This window comes from Capsicum annuum, chromosome 12 (assembly GCF_002878395.1).
Source record: "Capsicum annuum cultivar UCD-10X-F1 chromosome 12, UCD10Xv1.1, whole genome shotgun sequence".
NCBI classification, from domain to species: domain Eukaryota; kingdom Viridiplantae; phylum Streptophyta; class Magnoliopsida; order Solanales; family Solanaceae; genus Capsicum; species Capsicum annuum.
In genome coordinates this window covers 97785738-97807473 of record NC_061122.1, presented here as the reverse complement: position 1 = coordinate 97807473, position 21736 = coordinate 97785738, and the positions used below count along the sequence as shown (strand labels likewise).

At 36.4% G+C, this 21736-nt stretch overlaps 1 non-coding gene and 1 pseudogene across 1 annotated transcript; one reads left to right on the top strand and one right to left on the bottom strand.

The window, feature by feature from the left end:
• Positions 1–236: 236 nt before the first annotated feature.
• The window catches only part of LOC107849068, a 43479-nt pseudogene continuing 21979 nt past the window's right edge, over positions 237–21736 (bottom strand).
• Positions 484–590, top strand: LOC124889836. The gene has a single exon (XR_007048751.1). It is a non-coding gene; the product is annotated as a small nucleolar RNA R71 (small nucleolar RNA).

Below are 21736 nucleotides of genomic sequence, written 5' to 3'. Positions count from 1 at the left end.
AAATTGGGATGGTTCCTCCAATTGGGATTATATGTGTTGCAAAAATTCTATTGACCCTGACGATTTGCATTACCCACATAGTTGACTGAATCTGGATTAACAAAACATGCATCTGTTATGTGCTGACCACTTCCACAAACTTCACACCAAGAATTTACCTATTGAACTGCATATGTTGCAGCTGCTAGTTATGTCATACCCAACTTTAGGTTATTCAGCTGAGTAGTCATATGATTTTACATTGCTGCAATCTGTGCCTGTAATACAGTGAACTGATCTACCTCCAATACCCCTACAACCTTCTTGGGAATGCTCCTTGAGTCTGTAAGCCAATCAGGATTCCCTTGTGAAATTCGATTCAATAGTGTATATAATTCTTCATAAGTTTTCTCCGAAGCTTGGCCTCCTGCTGCTGAATCCAAGAAAATTTTTTTATTAGACTCAAGACCTTCTATAAATGTGTGAACCAAGACATCATTCGATTGATGGTGATGAGGACAATTTTTTAGCATGCCTTTAAATCTCTCCCAAGCTTAGTAGATATTTTCTCCATCTTTTTGTCTAAAACTCAAGAACTCACTCCTCAAACGTGTAGTCTTCTGCAATGGGAAGAATCGAATAAGGAACTTCTGAATGTAATATTCCCATGAAGTGATGGAGAGTGGTGGTTCAGTATGTAACCACCTATTTTTTTCCCCATTAGAGAAAAAGGAAAGAGTGTCAATCTGACATAATAAGCATTCACCCCTTCTGGAATGTAAGTATCACTTATACCCAGGAAAGTCTGTAAGTGTTGCTGCAGGTCTTCATGTGAAAGACTATGGTATTGCCCTGCTGAATTCAACAGTTGCACTATATTATGCTTCAATTCAAATCGACCTCCTGGATCAGGCTTCAGAATGTTGTTAGTCACATGGTTCGTAAGTGGGATTACCACCTCACGAACAGGTCTTGCGGCTGGTTGAGTAGGAACAACTGGAATAGCCGGAGCTGGAACATTTTTGGCATTTGAATCAACAGGAGCATTAGGATTAAGAACATTAAGATCTCGTATTTCAGCCATTTGACCCTATTGAGTAAAATATTGAGCTCTTCGCCATTGTTGAGAAATCAATTCGGTTCTGTAAAAGGCTCTACCAACTCCTTATCTCTAGCCAGTCCAGTATTCAACTAAACCTATAAAAATTCAGCCGCTAAGATCAAGTTGTTAACACTTAAACTTATTATCAAAAACACCAAATTAAGCAATTTACTAATTATACTAGTCCCCGACAACGGCGCCAAAAAATTATTGTGTCTCTACGCACGCGCAAGTGCACATAATCGTACAAGTAGTATAAAGACTTAGACAGTTAGATATCGTTCCCACGAGGACTAAGCAACTAGAATTTTAATCAACGTTTAGTTTTAGAAAACTAGGTATTAAGTGTTATAGAGTATCAAGATGATTCTAAATTTGTGAATAAAAAGGTAAATTACTAAACAAGAAATAACAAGTGGTGACTAGAGCAAAGAAAGCAACAGTTGTAATCAATAATGATAGGATTCCAGGGTTGAGGCATCTTGAACAATCATACAATTCTCTATTCTTATCACAGTCTGATTGGTTATCGGGTTGTTGATTCGCAAAGTTTTTACCACGATCTTGGTCTCCCGACCTCAAATATTTTATCTATGGAATATTGTAGCTACAACCCCCGCAGTGTTACAACAATTCTTCTAGATTTATAAAGTTATCTTCTTGCAATTAAACCAAGTAAGGCTTCTAGGTATATCCCAACCCTAGATGCTAATTCAAACCCCTAATTTTATAAAAGGATAAGAACCTTGCTCCTTAATTTCTTCTTTCTATCCTACGATTCTCCTCCTGGATGCACATAGAAATATAGATTTATTCTAATGGTGGCCACTCATCAAAATAGTAAGCTTATGAAATTAAGAACAACCAAGATGATAATCCAAAAACAAACTATAAATAAGAATATCAAAGAATAATCATGTTCTTGACCTCAACCCCAAAACAAGGGTGTTTAGCCACTAACGTTTGAATTACACATTAAAATTAAGTAATTAATCATACCCAAAATAATTGTTGAAGTAAAGAAGTTCAAATTAAATATTTAGAACCCTAAAATAAAAAATTCTATGCTTTTCCGCCACTGCTATACTTGCCAAAAAGTCCTTGTAATTGTCGTCACGTGTTTATTTTAAAGTTGGAAATATTTCACCAGATCTGAACTCTTGAAGCGATGCGTTACTAATCATGTTGAGCCAACCAACGCGTCGTGTCAATATCACATTGTTCCACTAAAATTTTCTCCTCAACATTTGGCTAAGTGTCACGACCCAAACTAGGGCCTGACCGTGACGGACATCCCAAACCATGAAGGCCCGGATGTCCTACTCTATCTGATCTGGTAATCATGCACAACATTCATACTCAATAAGAAAATGCAAAAAAATATAACGAAATTGAACCATGGTCATAAGTTTGATACAAATTCAACAATGGAAAAAAATGAAATCCAAACCCTCTAATAACATCTGAAAAGCCGTCTGCGAAATCTCTACTACATGACTAGTAACAACTATCTGAAGATTTTGGGACAAGTCCCCCAGTAGACCAAAACCAAGACTAACGATAAACGTTTAAAAATAAATAGGCCTTCTGAAATATAGAAGGCTCACTGACTGAACTCTGCGCTTCTATCTGAAGAAATCTACTGCTTATCAGGTCCCCTAGATTGTACCTCAGAACCTGGAAGGTAGGGGGTCAATACAAATGTATTGGTAAACAGAGCAATCCAAAATAAAGTTTTTGATATAAATAAAATAGTTGAGAGCTATTCATAAAACATCATATATGATATAAATTCCAAAACATATGGGTATCTTTGATAATCATAAAACCTTTCTGTCAATGCAGTCTCTGATCTTTGTATTACTTCTGAGTTAGGTGGCACTCCTATACAAGTCTAATATTCTACGGGCTATATGGAATCCACCATTGACTCAACGGGGAAGCCCCCAACACAAGTGTGCCGCAAGGGTTTGAGTGTCTGAATCTGATACGCCACAGGGCACTAGGCCAGCGTAAAATAATATACCCGAATCGACAAATCACGATTTTGGGCAATGAGTTTTCTGAACTCGTGCCTTCTTCGGGGAACCACCTAAGCTCTCTTTATGCTCAATTTTAGTCTGTTCTGATATATGCGACATTCTAGTTTCAAAATTTGAAAATCTAATTTCAAACATAGATTCTATTCTATTCTGAATTAACATGGCATTATCTGAGTTGGTGTCGTCACACCAACACTTGAAAGTCCTTTTTCTGAGCCATAATGCATCATGCATGATTCTTTCATCAAAACTCAATTCAGACAACCTAAACATGCAAATAGTATAAGAGATTTCATGTTACGAAACATAAGTCAAAACTATGCAAGAATTCTTCAAACATATGGTGGTAATGTACTTTTGGCAAAACCATGCACTCTTTCATTATATGTATATTCAACATTTATCAACATGCACAACCCTCTCTTTTGATTCCACAATCATGTTCAAATCATAGTATAAATCAAGACCTTTCATATCATGCTTTTCAAAACAATCCATATCATACGAATAATGGGAAAAATCATATCAAGAGAGAGATTCATTATAATTCATGCTCTCATTTGAATGTTCATCCTTAAACACATGCATACATATATATAAAATTTCAAATCAATTTGAAGAAAGGCCTAAAGACCAAAACAATATCATTGAGACTTCTAAAATATGATTATAAATCATAAACCTAAAACTCTTTTCTTAAAATCATGATTTCTATGCCCATGAGATTTTTAGGGAAACTCTACGTACCTCAATTTAGGAATTTAGTGGTTGATTCTTGAAGCCTACGATTTGGGGATTTCAAATCTTCAATCAATCTTGAAAACTCACGGTTAAATCTTGAGTTATTTGAGTTTTTAGTTTGAAACCCTAGAGAGTGTTCTTATGATTTTTTTGAACAAAATATAAATAATATGGTGACTTGGGAGTATAATCCCATGTTTAAGGTGATAGGGGTGGGGGAGTGGAAAAAACCTAATATACCCTTAATGAGACGGAATAAAATATAACTGGGAACCCAATTTTATGGGCCTCTGCGATGTACCACAATCGCGGTGGCTCACTGGAAATTCTTTGGGTCACCGCGACGCGGAGCCATCGCATTGTCCCACTGGTTGGGACCTGAAACTTCAGCGCGACGCGCCATAATCGCGCTAGGCTACTGGAATTTGACAATTGTTAAATATACCACCTCCATGACGTGCCAAGCACCTAAATGATGATTTTTCATTATAGCCCAAAATGCGGGGTGTTAAATTATCTCCCCCTTGGGATCATTCGTCGCCGAAAGATGGGTAGGAACGTTAAAGCTTAAAGGTATAAAATAACATGGACCTGATGTGTATTCTAAGAAAGGATATAACTGATTTGAAACATTTAACTTCTATCATAAAACTAAATTCTGAGCTGACTTGCCCTTACTTATTTCAAGGAGCTGATTCATGCTGAGAGTTTAGGATTTCCCCAGAAGCATTTATGCTCAAATCACACACATTGGATTTGGAAGTGATAACTTAGGAATGTACGAATCATGAGGCAACAAGATTTAGATCGAACAAAGGTATTACACTGTCTGAGCTAAAATAGCTGGAAAAATTTGAGATTATGTGCTGAACTCTTATGAACTGAGTCATGGCTAAATAACTGAATCTAAAACATGATGCATGGACTGAACAGAGTTCACAACTTACACGGATAGAATAGATTATCTTTTGGGATGGTTATACACATTGGACTTCAGATAGTAGGACTGGGTCAAAAGGTGGAAAACCACAATAACTCATCTGCCTGACTGTTAAAATGAATTATACTAGACACTTATACTTAACTGGAGTATCTCTTCAATACTCTTTCTAAAGAAGTTCTAGGAGCACTAGGGAGCAAAGAATCTCTGACATGAGTTACACAAGACATCTAACTAAGGAATCACAACAATGACACTACTCTATAGCATAGAATATAGACATATAACTCGTAAACTAGGATATAATTACCAAACCTTAGGTATTGCAACTTCTTACTTTCAAGATTAGCTACACTTCTAAAATGATCTCTCAACTGTACTTTCCCCTTAAACACCATGCTCATTGATTCCACTTATTTTTCTTACATGGCCGCTGATATTTCCATCTACTAATGTCTAAACTGAACTAAATCCCCTCATCATCTTCAAGCCTAACTCAAAATCATAAGACACACCACACAATACTGTAGTACTAGTCTGAATCATGAATTTAGCACACCCTGTATTTCATAATTCCTCATCTCCTGCATAATTCTTATTGCCACTCCAGCAATCCCTTCAACTTCGTATTAGACATTCATAAAAACTCAAGGTATCCATCTATATGTATACAAACATGACATTCAAGCCTATCTTCATACCCACATATGCACTTCTAAACAACCACTCATAAATCATATTTCTCATATTCTCTAATACTTCTATCCATAACAACTTCCCTGCACTTTTCAGATGATACACATAAAATATCCTCACTAACCAAGCCATACACGAAACTTAACCTCAAAATTCTTTCAACTTATAAACTCACATAAAAAAGAACAATAATTTTTCCCAAATATAACACATACAACTTCAACTAACCATGACACGTATCAAAGACTCGGCCTCAATCTTACTCCACAGTTACTGCCTTAACTCAAATAAACATACAACCATCTTTCATCAACAATAAATATTTACTCTTTTCTATCTAAACAACTATTCATCATCACTATCTCGACCTAAGGGAAAATATCACTGCAAATTAGAATATCGGGATTCAAAACATAAGGGGAGTATGAAGCATAACTTGATACCTTACTGAGGTGTGAGGAACATAGCACATGGACTCATTAAAGAGATCTAATCTGAGGATGTACCTAATATAAATCTAAATTTTTACTGATTATTAAGAGTATCACATGTGCTCAAGAGACATGAACTGCATGATCAGAATTTTGGAATTCATAACTTACAAAAAATGATTCTGACTGCTAAACAAACTGGGAACTCATCATACTAGGAACTAGGAGAGTACATGATTCCTTATCATATGCATGAACACAGACTATGATCATGAAGCTGAAACATAAAGCATGAGTATGCATCGGAATAACTGAAGTAAGCTGCTGAAATAAGAGTAGATTGAGCATCGTTCTTTCTCACAGCCAATTCCACAACTTACTGGCACATCTATTAGCATCTAAAAACTTGACTTGGTTACTTGTTCTATCATCTCCCCTTTAGATTTAATCCATTACTCTAAATCTGTGAACCACTATATACACTCTGGTATAAATGAAAATCACTTTACTTTAGAGTCGGGTATATAACAATACACATAAAACTAAACTTACCCTCTAAGATGGTATCTTCATGTATAGCGACCAATGCTAATACCTTCTTCTAAGATTCAACGCTTAGATTTCTATAGCCTCAAAAGTCATCATATAATAGCTTAAACATTCACCAACTTAGATTCTCCTAACACTAAACATGGATATCTCCTAACCTTTGACGGACCATACCACTTCTGTCATAGTCTACCAGCTTTATGCCTGTAAACTTATATTTCTAAACCATGAGAATCAAGATTATATTAAAAGGCTCAACATCATTAATCATAACTTTTTAACTTGTCCATTTAGAACACCATGTACCATCTAACTAGTCTTTCTCTATCTAGCAACTTAACGGTACTACTAGCCACACACAACATGTAATAGCCTTAGAAAATACCGCAACCTCATATCACCCTGGCATACTTCTAATTCATACATACCATACCATACTTCATTACGAATCAAGTAACTTAAGCTCTTGCATGAACTGTTCAAGCCTATTAGATCGCTTCCATAAAATAGTATCATTAACCAAGAAATAATCACCTCCACCTTCATGGCCATCAATTGTTCAAACTTAATGTCTAGGGATAAACATGATTTCCAACCCAACCTTACACATAATTTTCTTACAGGCCAAACAACTGAAACAATAATCCGACAAAACTTCATCAATAACCTATAATTTTCTTGCACGACAAACACCGTCAACAACTCTTTTCATACTTCAAGTAAACAACAATTCACCTTAACTAATAACTCCTTCTCTACCTCACCTTCTACTAAACTAATAAACAGGGACGTATTACTTTATTACCAACTAAATCTCATGCAAAAAGATTCAGCAATACATATACTCAGTAAATCGCCCTTACCAATTTTCTTGCCATTATGCCACTAAACCCCAGTTCCAACCAATACAAGAACACCAAGATGAACAACAAGTTGCTAGTGAATCAAAATAGACCCCACACAACTCCACTAGACTTTATTTTTTGTGTTTTAAATAAGAAATGAGATGAATGACAAGGCAACAATGCTAGTGAATCAAAAGAGCCCCACATGGCTTAACTAGACTTTTAGATTCAACAACACAATGATAATAAGATTACAAGAGATTGAAACTTGACACACAATAATCAATGATCAAAGAATACATATCTTACTCTGTATGAATAAAAATCTGAGTCAAACACCCCCCCCCCACAGACTACCATACAATCCACACATGGCACTAGCTACCATATTAGTCTATCACTATAAAGGGGTAAATCATCCTCAAACATCGGTTATTCAAATAAAATATTTACTTACACAAAAGTCACCTTCACTCTGACTTCTAACTTTGTGACTTCACATCACTAAATTCTTGGTCCAACATCACTACCAATAGGTCATGACACCGACACTTAACTTATACTACTACTCGGGTGTAAATACAGTTCCAACATTCTGCTGCACCTCATTCCCTCTTAAGCATGACATTTGCAACATAAATTTTTTTGGAAGGGACTGAATACACTTAATACCATAGGCTTAAAAGCACGATTTCATTAGAATCAAAATTCATACTAGAATTAAGACACTCTGAGGCACTAACGGACTCTTCACAAGTCCTTGCCCAATTTCAAAATCTTATATGGATTAATCAGAAAGGACTATACCATTTAGATTCTACACTTCTGCACCTAAATCACTTCAACAATGAGATATATCTGAGCACATCAAAGTAAAAAAAGAATTGGGATGACTTTACTTTCGTGTGGGTGACACTATAGCACGAATTAGAGTATGAAAAAGAAATATTCTGACTCTATCGCATGAACTAGAACATGAAGAAAGGAAAACATTCCAAAATGCCTAGTTGCCTCCAGCTTATAAGCATGGTGCGCTACAAACCCATAAACAAGACTCTACCCGACACGATTTTGCAGACACCCTGGGACTATGAATCGTGGTTTGACACCAAGTTCATCATGACTCAAACTAGGGCCTGGCCGTGACGGACATCCCAAACTATGAAGGCCTGGACATCCTACTCTATCTGATCTGATAATCATGCACAACATTCATATTCAATAAGGAAATGCAAAAAAAATATAACGAAACAAAACCATGGTCATAAGTCTGATACAAATTCAACAATGCAAAAAAATAAAATCCTAACCCTCTAAAAACATTTGAAAAATCGTCTGTGAAATCTTTACTAAATGACTAGTAACAACTGTGTGAAAATTCTGGGACAAGGCCCCCAATAGACCAAAACCATAACTAATAATAAATGTATAAAGATAAATAGGCCTTTTAAAATACAGAAGGCTCACCGACTAAACTTTGCGCTTCTGTCTGAAGAAATCTACTGCCTATCAGGACCCCTAGATTGTACCTCAGAACCTGGAAGGTAGGGGGTCAATACAAATGTACTGGTACGTAGAACAATCCAAAATAAAGCTTTTGAGATAAATAAAATAGTTGAGATCTAGTCATAAAACATCATATATGATATAAATTCAAAAATATATGGTCATCTTTGATAATCATAAAACCTTTCTATCAATGTAGTCTCTGATCTTTGTATTACTTCTAAGTTAGGTGGAATTCCCCTACAAGTTTGATATTTCATGGACTATATGGAATACTCCATTCACTTAGTGGGGAAGACCCCAACCCAAGTGTGCTGCAAGAGTTAAAGTGTCTGAGTCTGATACGCGACAGGGCACTAGGCCAGCGTGAAATAATATACCCTGGATCGATAAATCACAATTTTGAGAAATGAGTTGTCTGAACTCGTGCCTTCTTCGGGGAACCACCTAAACTCTGTTTATGCCCAATTTTAGTCTGTTCTGATACATGCGACATTCTAGTTTCAAAATCTAAAAATTTGATTTCAAAGATACATTCTATTCTATTCTGAATTAACATGGTATTATCTGAGTTGGTGTTGTCACACCAAGATTTGGAAGTCTTTTTTCTGAGCCATAGTGCATCATGCATGATTCTTTCATCGAAACTCAAATCAGACAACCTAAACATGCAAATAATATAAGAGATTTCATGTTCCAAAACTTAAGTCAAAACTATGTAAGAATTCTTCAAACATATGGTGGTCATGTGCTTTTGGCAAAACCATGCACTCTGTCATTATATGTATATTCAATATTTATCAACATGCACAACCCTCTCTTTTGATTCCACAATCATTTTCAAATCATAGTATAAATCAAGACCTTTCATATCATGTATTTCAAAACAATCCATATCATACGAATAATGGGAAAAATTATATCAAGAGAGGGACTCATTATAATTCATGCTCTCATTTGAATGTTCATCCTTAAACACATGCATACATATATATAGGATTTCAAATCAATTTGGGGAAACGCCTAAAGACCAAAACAATGTCATTGAGACTTCTAAAACATGATTATAAATCATAAATCTAAATCTCTTTTCTTAAAATCATGATTTCTATGCCCATGAGATTTTTAGGAAAACCCGACATACCTCAATTTAGGAATTTAGTGTATGATTCTTGAAGCCTGTGATTTGGGGATTTCAAATCTTCAATCAATCTTGAAAACCCACGGTTAAATCTTGAGTTATTTGGGTTTTTAGTTTTAAACCCTAGAGAGTGTTCTTATGACTTTTTTGAACAAAATTTAAATAATATGGTGACTTGGGAGTATAATCCCGTGTTTAAGGTGATAGGGGGGAAATACCTAAATACCCTTCATGAGAGAAAATAAAATATAACTGGGAACCTGATTTTATGGGCCTCCGCAATGCGCCACAATCGCGGTGGCTCACTAGAAATTCTTGGAGTCACCACAATGCGGAGCCATCATGTTGTTCCACTGGTTGGTACCTGGAACTTCATTTCAACACTCCATAATCGCGCTAGGCTACTAGAATTTGACAATTGTCAAATAGACCACCTCCGTGACACGCCAAGCACCAAAATGACAGTGTTTCATTCTAGCCCAAAATACGAGGTATTATACTAAGTGTCAAAATTTTAAGCATCGACACGACGCGTTGAGATCACATCTGTCTCTGGTATTTTTCTCCAATTTCTTTCTTTCTTCTTGTCAATCCTACAAATGTTTTTCCCTTCAATCTGCATTGTCTTTTGCCTCTTCATGATATGTATCCCATTTTTTTCCAAATCAATAAAAAATTAACCTTGTATCTCTAATCACATCGGTTAGCCACGAAACATAATTTAACTCACAATTCAATATATTTAGCACACTTTTTGTTCTCAAAACAAGTCCAAATATGGGTAAATAGAGGTGTTTGGACATATAAATACGTCCAAGATCAACAACCATGTCACAAAATCCATGTTTACCTCTTTCCACTTCCAAGTGGGAATGTTAAACTCCAGCATTTTGCCGCTAGGCCTCTGGTGCTCAACCTTAACATACTGATAGTTCACGTGGTAACTCAAGATCATGTGTAGGATAATTCTTCTTATGGGTTTAAACTGTCTAGAGGTGTAGGCTATGAACTTACCTCTCTATATTAAAACACAACTCAAACTAACTCTAGAAGCATCACAATACACAACAAATCTATCTGAACCATCTGGCAAGGTTAAAAATGGGGCTGAGGTGAGTCGAGTCTTCAACTCCTGAAAACTCTTCTCACAAGAATCTGACCACTAAAAATTTACTTTTTTCTGAGTCAATCTAGACATAGGGGATGCAATAGATGAAAACCCTTCAACAAACCGTCGATATTATCCAGTCAAACCTAAGAAACTCCTGATATCTGAAGGAGAGATGGGTCTGGGCTAATTTCTCACTGATTTGATCTTTTGAGAGTCAACTCTGATACCATCATCAAAATAATATAGCCAACGAAAGCTACTAATCTTAGACAAAATTCACACTTACTGAATTTAGCGTACAACTGATGGGCTCTAAGAGTCTGTAGCACAATTTTGAGATGGTCTGGATGATCATTTTCACTACAGAAATAAACAAGAATGTCATCAATAAAGACTAACAATATGTCCAAGTACTGCTTGAACACTCTATTCATCAAGTCCATGAAAGCTATTGGAGCATTTTTTTAGACTAAAGGACATAACTAGAAACTCAAAGTGACCATATCGAGTTCTAAAAGCTATTTTTGGAATGTCACATTCTCTGAATCTAAGCTGATGATAGTCAAGCCTGAGGTCTATCTTAGAGAAACAACTGGCACCCTAAAGTTGGTCAAACAAGTCATCAATTCAGGGGAGTGGGTACTTATTCTTGGTTGTGACTTTGTTCAACTGATGATAATCGATACACATTCTAAGGAAATCATCTTTCTTTGGCATGAAAAGGATTGGAGCGCCCTGTGGGGACATACTTGGTCTGATGAATCCCTTGTCTAGGTGATCTTTCAGCTATTCTTTCAACTCCCTAAGCTCAGGTGTAGCCATTTTGTAGGGCAGAATAGAGATAGGCTGGGTATCTAGAAGAAGGTCTATTCTGACGTCAATTTCCCTTTCGGGAATAACTCCAGGAAGATTGTTAGGAAAATATTTGGAAATTTCCTTACTACTGAAATGAACTCAAGACTGGGAGTCTCAGAATTAGAGTCTTTGACTCGAACAAGATAGTAAACAGACTCTTTGGATATTATTTTTCTTGCTCGAAGGTACAAAAAAAGTTGAGCCCTAAGCATTGAATACTACCCTTTCATTCGATAGTTGGTTCATATAGAAACTAAAACTGAACGACTCAGTTTCTAGTTTCAACTGAATCATATCATGAGTAAAGTCAATCCATGTCAAGAATGACATCAAAATCGATCATCTCTAACTCCACAAGATCTACTGAAGTGAATTTCTAGGATATTATGATTGGACAGTTCTTGTATACCTGCCTGGATACAATAGAAACACCTAATGGAGTAGACACTGAGAAGGGTTCTACTAAATTTTTAGGACTGATACCAAAATTAACAACTGGTGTTGGGTGTATTTATGCATTTTAGCATCACTATTCTAGCCTTTTTAGCCTTGTTTTGAGGATGATTCATATGATACATGGGTTGATAATGAGATAAATGTGTATCAAAGTGTTGTTAAATCATGTATTTATAAGGTTCAAAGTGAATTCTAAACAATTTTGTACCTAAAAGTTTGAATTAGAGTTCAACCCAAAAAACTAGTGTTACTAGCTTGAGCTAGGTGCTTGTCTAGTTGACCTCGTTGGATTCTATTGTGTTTAATGTGTCCTTATGGTTTTAATGTGTAATAATGAGTGAAATAAATTATTGGTAAAGATCAAAGTTCACTTTTATTGAGTGTACAGCTGGAACAATAAGTTGAAGATTAACATGAACTAGCCTAGCTTAGCTTTTGTTTTGATTCGTTGTTATGGATGTAGTGTTGTTATTGTCCCCTAATTCGTGTGGTGTGAGTTCATAGGATGATTTGGGATCTGAATATTAGGATATTTGTATGATAATAAAGCTTGAAATACATGGGAAAGACACCACAAGACAAGGAACAAAGAGGGGAGACTCAATACTTAACCAAAAGTAGGAGAGCAACTTCTAGAGGCTCAGGGCGATATTAAGGTGCCACCCCACCTGGAGATGGGCTATAGGTAGGGCATAGCCTTTCCTGGAGCATCACTCTATCCAAATCTCAGCCTCACCTGGCATGGGGTTATAGCCAGGGTGACGCCCCACCTAGTCCCGAGCTCAATAACTGATAGTTTCCATGTCCAACACGGAATTGGCTTGCTCCAATACTATACATATATGTTATATCATGTTTTTACATATCTTTGGAAATATTTTGGAGAGAAAAGGGCTGATACAACTTCTTCTTTAGTTTTTTATTATTTTTATTTAGTTCCTTCATGTTTTTAGTCATTAATTACCAATTTGTGATTACAATTATGACTATGCATAGCTAAAATCCCTTTTTTGGGGTTAGAGACAAGGACATGAGTATTATAGTTTTGAATTGAATTTGTTTAACTTTGCTTAGTATTATTGGTTGTGTGTTCATCTTTGATTTAACTATTTTAAGGATTGCAACCCTTTGAATATATCAATTGTCTACCTTTTGATCCCGGGAGAGGGAATAGGGGATAGAATAAGGAGATGAACAAAGTTTGGGTTCTTATTCTTTTATGAAATAAACAATTGAACTTAGAATCTAGGACAGGGATGTACTTAGGAGCCTGACTTGATTCATACGTAGGATGATAGCTTAATATACTTAAGTGGACGATTACATCCCCGCTCAATGATGTAGTTGTAAGGTTCAACTTAGGTAAAAGATTAGAGGTTGGGAAACCATAATCATACAATTAACCCTATGAATCAACAACCAAGATAAGCTAGTTAACGAATGAAATTCAATACATAGTATGATTGTTCAAAGTGCTTTAACCCTTGGTTTTCTCCTATTGATTATTTCAAGATCTTTATTTACGCATTGTTTACTTTACTTGCAAAAATTCCAAACTCTCTTTTTGGTTATTCTTGCATCAATTGAATCTAAATTGTGAACGAAAATAGAACCGTTGTTGAATCAAGTCTCTGTTGGATCAATACTTGGCTTCTTAAAGGCCACTTTACTACTTGATAAGACCACATATACTTGTGTGTGCGCTTAGGCTCTATCAAGTTTATGGAGCTGTTGCTGGGGACTTGTTATTTGGAAATTGTTTATTTAGTTTCACTTTTAGATTTATTTGGTGTTTTTATACTTGGTCCTGGTTGTGTTTTTGTAGGAAATAGGTTTTAAGGTTAGGAAGCTGGCAAGGGATAGGGATTTGGTTGAAATAAATCCCGAACCTGAACAACGCTTCCATCAATGAAGGAGAGACGCAATCCATCTCTCTCAGTTTCCACAAATAGAAGAAGACCAAGAGAATCCTACTATAATGGTTGTAAAACAACAAGCACGTAGGACAGTGATGGAAGTGACAGTCCTACTTTGGATGAACTTGACTTCCCTAATTTAAAGATAGGCTGCTGGGGGAATTTTGAGTTAAAGCACAACATGGTGCAGCTTTTCATCAGCAGTAGACAGTTTACAGTGCTTTCACACGAGGATCCACAAGTCCACGTATAGACTTTTATTGAGCTCACTGACACATTCATTCTGACTGGGGTGAGTACAAATTATGTGAGGCTAACACTTTTTCCCCATTCACTGTTAGGGGAAGCTAAAAAGTGGTTGAATACAGAATCGGCCAATTTAATCACATCATGGGATGACTTAGCTAGAAAATTCCTCATCAAATTTTTTCTATCAAGAAAGACTCCGAGACTTCACAGTGAGATAGTGAGCTTCAAATAGAATCCTAATGAAAATCTATATCATTTTTAGGAATGCTTCAAGGCCCTTCTTCGGGATTGTCCACATCACTAATAGTCCAATGAGGTACTTGCTCATACTTTTGTAGAAACACTTGATCACAGTACAAAGATTTTGCTAGATTCAGCCATAGGTAGTAAAGCACTGGAGTTGAATTATGATTAACAGTACACATTGTTGAACCATATCGCATAAGGAAATCTCGAATAACATTCAGATTCTAGAAGTTCCATGAAAATAATTACGGGTTTGTTGGAGGTAGACCAGCTTACTGCCTTATCAGCTCAAGTTGCAGCATTGTAAAATATGATAAAAACTCAGTTCAGCAACCTAAAATTAGGAGCTCCAACACCTGCAACCTCAGTCAATTCCATCCAATAGCTGTAGGTTGGTGTGAAGTATGCGGTAATAGTGGTCACTTAGCGGCTCTGGGTGTGTCTAATCCAGAATCAGTGATGTATATAGGTAATGCTCAAAGGACAAATTATGGTAATACTTACAATATGAAATGGTAGACTCAGCCTTGGAACGCACAACAACAATAAATTCCACAACCACAGGCCCAAACAAAATCAGTCAACTAGCAATATGGAAGAGATGTTGAAGTAGCTTCTAGCTAGTCAGACACAATTGGCTGCGGACATGAAAAATTTGCAAGCAGCTCATAAAAGCTTGGAGATTCAAGTGGGGCAGATATAGAAAGCATTAAATACTAGTCCACAAGGGGGTTTGCCAGAGGATACATGAAATCTAAAGAAGGTTATGACAATCACCTTGAGGAGTGGTAAAAAGCTTCAAGGAAAACCTCCAAAGGCAACTAAGGAGGTAGTTACTGATTCGGTGACTGAACAGGTTTCTGAAAAAGTTATTGATAAGTCAAGGAAGTCTGAGTAGTTGAAAGAAAAAAATGCTAAAAAAGAAGAGAAGACGATGCCGCCACTACCCTTTCCTCAAAAGCAAATAAAAGCGAAGGAGGATGCAATGTTTAAGAAGTTCTTTGACACATTCAGAGGGCTTCACATTAACTTTGTTAGATGTTTTATAGGGTATGCCCAAGTATGCTAAGTACTTGTAGGATGTGGTTGCTAATAAGGTAAAATTTCAGGATGTGGGGGTAATGACACTCACTAAAGAGTGTAGCACTATAATGATACAAAAAATCCCCAAGAAATTGAGAGATACAGGGAAGTTTACTCTTCCTATCTAAATTGGGAGTAAAGTGGTCCATACATTCAGTGAATTAGGGGATAGCATAAATTTGATGCCCCTATCTTTGTTTGAGACATTGGGGTTAGGAAATCCTAAATCAACTAAGGTGGTTTTGCAGCTAACAGACGGATCCATGGAATATCCAGATGGAATTATTGAGGATGTCCTCATAAAGGTTGGTAAATTTGTTATTCCTGCTGACTTTATTATTCTTGATTTTGAGGCAGATGAATAGGTACCAATCATCTTGGGGTGTCCATTCTTTGAAATCAGAGGAGCGTTGATTAAAGTTAGAGAAAGCACACTCAAAATGAGGGTAGAGGATGAAGAGGTGGTATTTGATGGATACAAAGCACCTATACTAACGTCCCACTATAAAGATTTGTGTATGATCAATGTGATTGAAAGGGATGAGTGTAGGGTGGCTAGTCTACCAAAGACCTCTTTAAACTACCTGATTAAGTGACCTAAACTTCTATCGTCTAAGCCTGATTTGATGCTAATTGATAAACTTGAAAAGGCTAAAGTTGAGAAATCTGCTGCACATGAGAATTCACACCCAAGAGGGTTGAAGAGAATAAGAAGATGGAGACTAAGCGTGAGAAAGAGAAGGAAAGAGAATGACTAGGTCGTTAGTTGGGTCGTCCTGCGACACTAAATTAGGCGTTACTTGGGAGGCAACCCAAGTTAATTAGGTATGTTTTATTTTTTAGTTTTTAGTTTTTATTTCATGCTTTTTTTATTTTTTGTTGAGTCACAGGTTAATGGGAAGTCTGAGTACCATAAAATTGATCTTGGAGCATGTCAAAAATAGAGTGTGGGGTCTCACGGATCTTATTTATATATAAAGATGCTACTAGCTAGGCCTAAAGGACTCAAGGAGTATTTCTATCTCTTACTTTTACATTTACTTTAGGGACAAAGTAGATTTTTAAGAGGGGTAGGAAAATTCCTAAATTTGGCTCAATTTAAAAAAAATTGGTATAAGATATTCTTGTTGGTGCTATTTTTGATTACATGATGCAAGTGGGTTTGTTTGTAAAAGAATGTGGAATAAGTGAATTGCTATTTTTGAGACTCTTAGGCTCTATATGTAACTCTTGTAATTTTTGGTTTATTTTTGAATTCATGCTATTGTGTGGTTGGGTGTCTATGATAATCCTATTGAGTTGAGCATGTGCCATGTGTGTGTGGGAATTGCCATGTGTGTGTGGGAATTTTGTATATTCTTTGTTGCATGTGATGTCTAGAACTTTTTCGGTGTGTGTGTAAAGTAAAATAAAGAGTGTGGGTTTAGGAGATGATTTAGGCATTTCTTTGATAGCCTTGTTTTATATCTTCTATTTGTCCTACCCTTTGTGCATTATCCTAGTTAACTCCCATTAAGCCTTTAACCTTTTCTTTGATAGCCTCATATTAAGCCTAATCATCTTCTTTAATAGACCATAATTTTATCCAAAAAGCTCCTAAGTTCTTTAATGAAAAAAAATAATTTGGTAAGGAGTTTGAGAAATTAAAGAAGAAAAAGGTGAAATTGATGTCCCAAGGTAATAGTTATTGGTGTTTATATTTGATTTGTGCTGGTTGGGAGTGATATAAATGGTGTTAGAAATATTCCCATAATTGAAGAAAATGAGAAAAATTGAATCTTGAAGGAATAAAGAATGCGCCCACCATGCTTTTACGAAAATGCTTAAAAGAGATGGGGCAAAAAAAATAAAAGAATGGGATAGACAAAAGTTATGTAATTTAGTTGTTGGAGATTGGATTTAAATGTATAATATAGTGTATTAAAGAACTTAGAGAGGTTGGTCACTATTCCCAAATAGTTCCTACCCGTTCCTTAGCCTACATTACAACCCGAAAAAGAACTATTTGATCGTAAATTCATCATTATAATATTAGTGGAGCATTACACTAAGGGCAAGCCTATGGTTCATTTTGTGTAACTTGTGAATTCTTTGTGAGAGTGCGTGCAATTTGATTCTTGTACCCATCATGTTATAAATTGCTTAATTGTGAGTAATTATGGGTAACTATCTTGTTGTGGGGGGTACATGCTTGATAAATCTGGGTGATTTGTGTGATGTACTTGATTGAATTATAAGCATGAGTTTTCCAACTAGGTGAGTCAACTCTTGAGGCTAGGATGTTTTGGAGTAGTAATCATAAGCTTTCAACTGTGTTTGTAACATGCTTAGTGTAGAAACTTGCAATCTATATAGTCATGGTAGTACTAGTTTGAGTGTCTTGCATCTATTAGAAGTATAGAGTCTCAATTTCATGATGTTTATAGTGAATATTTGTTCGAGGAAGAACAAGGTTTTGTGTGTGGGGTGGCGATGTTGGGTGTATTTGTGCATTTTAGCATCACTATTCTAGCCTTTTTAGCCTTGTTTTGAGGATGATTCATATGCTACATGGGTTGATAATGATATAAATATGTATCAAAGTGTTAAATCATGTTTTTATAAGGTTCAAAGTGAATTCCAAACAATTTTGTACCTAAAAGTTTCAATTGGAGTTTAACCCGGAAAACTAGTGTTACTAGCTTGAGCTAGGCGTTTGTCTAGTTGATCTCGTTGGATTATATTGAGTTTAATGTGTTAATTATGGTTTTAATATGTGATTATGAGTTTAATAACTTGTTTTTATTTAGAAAAGTTTAATTTTATTAAGTGTACAAATGGAACAATAGGTTGAAGAATAACATAAACTAGCCTAGCTTAGCTCTTGTTTTGATTCGTCGTTATGGATGTAGTGTTGTGTTTGTCTCCTAATTTGTGTGGTGTGAGTTTTTAGGATGATTTGGGAGATGAATATGATGATATTTTGATGATAATAAGGCTTTAAATACATGGAAAAGGGACAAGGAACCAAGAGGGGAGACTCAACACTTAACCAAAACTCAGGGAGCTACTTCCAGAGGCTCAGGGCGATAATAAGGTGCCGACACACCTAGAGAAGGGATATAGGAAGGGTGCAGCATTTCTTGGAGTGGTGATCTATCCAAGTCTCAGCCTCACCTAGAGCAGGGCTATAGCCAGGGCTACGCCCCACCCAGTCTCGGACTCCATAACTGACAGTTTCCGTGTCTAACACGGAATTGGCTTGCTCCTATACTATAAATACATGTTATATCACGTTTTTACATTTATTTGGACATATTTTGGAGAGCAAAGGGCTGATACAACTTCTTCTTTAGGTTTTTATTATTTTTATTTAGTTCCTTCATGTTTTAGTCGTTAATTACCAATTTGTGATTACAATTATGACTATGCGTGGCTAAACACCCGTTTCCGAGGTTAGAGCCAAGAACATGAGTATTATAGTTTTGAATTGAGTTCGTTTAACTTTTCTTGTCACTATTGGTTGTGTGTTCATCTTTGATTTAACTATTTTAAGGATTCGTGGCCCTTAGAATATATCAATTGTCTACCTTTTGATCTCGGGAGAGGGAATAGGGGATAGAATAAGGAGATGAACAAAGTTTGGGTTTTTATTATTTTATGAAATAAAGAATTGAACTTAGCACCTAGGACAGGGATGTACTTAGAAGCCGAACTTGAGTCACACGTAGGATGATAGCTTAATAAACTTAAGTGGACTATTACATCCCTGCTCAACAATGTAGTTGTAAAGTTCAACTTAGGTAAAGGATTAGAGGTTAGGAAACCATAATCATGTAATTAACCCTACGAATCTACAACCAAGATAAGTAAGTTAACGAATGAAATTCAATACATAGTATGATTGTTTAAAGTGCTTTAACCCTGGATTTCTCTTATTGATTGTTTCAAGATCTTTATTTACGCATTGTTTACTTTACTTGCGAAAATTCCAAACTCTCTTTTTGGTTACGCTTGCATCAATTGAATCTAAATTGTGAATGAAAATAGAATCACTGTTAAATCAAGTCTCTGTGGGATCGTTACTTGGCTTCTTAAAGGCCACTTTACTACTTGATAAGACCACGTACATTTATGTGTGCACGTGGGTGTTGTCAACAGTTGTATAGGGGTTTACAAAAGAAAGAGCATCCCCGAGATGTAACAAAACATAAATATGTAAGTGAAAGACCTGTAACATGCCTGTAACCACATCAGGAGAACTTTCTTGATCCTATTAGGACTGAAGTGCATACAATTTATTTGGCGCTGACCACTGGTTGCGCTAGAAACGATACTCTGCTGAGTCGGGCGACCAGATAAAACTGGGGATGGCTGGATTGACCCTGCTGACCACTCTTTGGGCAATCCCTAATCCGGTGTCCTATCTTGCCACACCCAAAGCATATCACTGTCGATTCTACACATACCCTAATGATGTCTACCATATTTCTGGTAAAGAGGATTAGTGTGATTACTATTTACACTGCCTTGGGATTTAGATCCTGGCACCCTATCTCGATTATTATTTGTGAACTTTGGCATTGGTGTACTAGCTGATGATGAAGATGGAGCTGAAGATTTCTGATGGATTTGAGGATGGTTACCACCCTTTGACCTTGGTTGAGCAAAGCTGAAACTACCTGTCCTAGCCCTCTTGCTCTCTTTTTCTTTCTACTTAACCTTCTCCTCCTCGATCTACTGAACATGGACCATAAGCCTAGACAAGTCCATCTCCTTAATCAACATTGTGGTTCTACACTCCTTGACCACACTATCAGATACACCAGACACAAACTTACTCATTCTAGACCTGTTATAAGCCACCACATGAGGAGCATACCTTGCCAACTGAGTAAACTTAAGTGAATACTCCTTAACACTTATACTACCCTGCTTCAATTAATTAACTCCAACACCTTAGCTTTCCTCAACTCCAAAGGGAAGAATCTGTGTAAAAAGGTTATGGTGAACTCCTCCTACTCTACAGGCCTTGTATCTGTGCCTTAATCCCTCTTCTACTGATTATACCTGGTGTGAGCTATATCCTGCAACTGGTAAGAGGCCAAATCTTCACTCTCAATAGACGTGATACCCATAATGTTAGTCACCTTCTGAAATATGTCAAGAAACTCTTGCGGATCCTCATCATACTTGGATACCAAAAACAAAGGAAGACTTATTCGGGTAAAATTTTGAGTACTGGATGTGGAAGTATTAGCATAGAATTGGCTGGAATATCATCTTGCTGATTATTCTGAGCGGCCAATAAGTGGACTAAAGTACTGAAGGCAGCTCTGAACTCGACATGAGAAACATGCCTATTCAGGGGATTTTCTTGAATGGGCAGGGGTGAGGATTGATTTTTGTTTCTTCTTCCATTGTTCTTTCTGGGAAGCATGTCTCTAAACGGAAGAAAGATTGAATCAGAAATAGAGTTTAAATAGAGATCATGCTCTTTTGCATGACATAAACAATAAAAGGAGAGGCACTTTTCCTAAAACGTCTTGTAGCCTCTTGTCCATAAGTATGGTACGCTTCACACCTATGCCCAAGTCTCTATTCAATGCAGCTTTCAGTCTCCCTAGGATATCGTAAAACCATAGGCCCTGATACCATATTTTGTCACGACCCGAGGCTACCCCCTAGTCGCGACAATGGTATTTATGATCCCGAAGGACCACAAGCTAACCCATTAATTGGCACCAGCTATAAGAACTGAATAATATAGTAACAAAATAAATATGTGTAGAAATAACTTAATAATTTCAAAAGTTTAAACACTGAGATCATTACTGAATCATGAGTCTGAAGACGTACTGAAAGTCAA